The sequence below is a fragment of the Etheostoma spectabile genome, chromosome 2, assembly GCF_008692095.1.
Source record: "Etheostoma spectabile isolate EspeVRDwgs_2016 chromosome 2, UIUC_Espe_1.0, whole genome shotgun sequence".
NCBI lineage: Eukaryota > Metazoa > Chordata > Actinopteri > Perciformes > Percidae > Etheostoma > Etheostoma spectabile.
Window position 1 is genome coordinate 4,168,715 of NC_045734.1, and position 1,132 is coordinate 4,169,846.

Here is a 1,132-nt window from a genome sequence, read left to right on the forward strand (position 1 = left end):
ACTCACCCGCCGTTAGCATTCCATTGACTGCCAGTCACTTTAACAGTAAATAACTTTACATCTTCAGCATTTAAAAACTATTTGTCCATTGGTTATTTATAAAGAAACACAACAATGTATAAAATGCTCCATTACCTTGTTTCTCACGTTATGGCTCCGTAAATAGGCTAACGATTGTGTCATAACCACACGACTTACTGTCGCACAGTACAGCAATTATCGAACAGTACAGAACAAGCTCTCAGGCAGTTGTGACTTGTTGAGCTGTTTAGGTTTAATTACTAATGCTAATAACTAGCATTTTGGTTAGCAATAATTAGCCTGTGCCTATTTTATCACCTTACGTATACCTACGCTCTCCGTCTCTGCAAGATTGGAAATGATTGGGATTTCTGTTGGCACAGCAACCAGAAGACCTACAGCTTTCACACAGGTGGCTCACGTCACATCAAGCTCAGTTGGAGGCTGCGCAGTAACACTCAGCCATCAAATACCCTTCACTGGTTTCTGTTGAAATCAATGGATCACGTTATCTATTTCTTATACTGTCTATGGTTCCCCCCCTTGCCTCCAGTCTTTATGCTAAACTAATATAAGCTAGTTGCTACTTTGCTCCAGTTCCATACTAAACACAAAGATATGAGTGGTATCAATCTTGTCATTTATCCCTCAGAAAAAAACGTATTTCCTGAAATGTTGAACCATTTTTAGAACTGCTGTGTATTAACTATGATGGGTAGGTTAACTCTCAGCTAGCATGCTGAACAGAGAATAAATAGCTTTGTAATGGAACAGCAAAGCCCCGTGTTAAAAGGACACTTTTAGCTGCAGCAGACTACTAACCTGGCAAGCCAGAATAATACCAATGATATTCACTTATTGTAAGATGAAACAAAGGACATGCATTTGAAATCGAGTCAAATTGCAATTCTTATCCCAGCTCCTCCTCAGCTAAATTCCATTCTTGTGTACCTGTTTATGTTTCAGACCACAGGTGTGTCTTGGTGGTCAAACTTGGACACGCATGCTGCAAGGCTCAAGTCATAACTGCAATAGAAATACTGCTCAATAAACACCAGTGCTCTCTCTGTGTGTGTGTGTGTGTGTGTGTGTGTGTGTGTGTGTGTGTGTG

At 40.3% G+C, this 1,132-nt stretch overlaps 1 protein-coding gene across 5 annotated transcripts in view; it reads left to right on the forward strand.

Moving 5' to 3' along the window:
• Nucleotides 1-1,132, forward strand: part of rptor (regulatory associated protein of MTOR, complex 1) — a 212,559-nt gene that overhangs the window by 137,834 nt on the left and 73,593 nt on the right. The window lies entirely within an intron of this gene.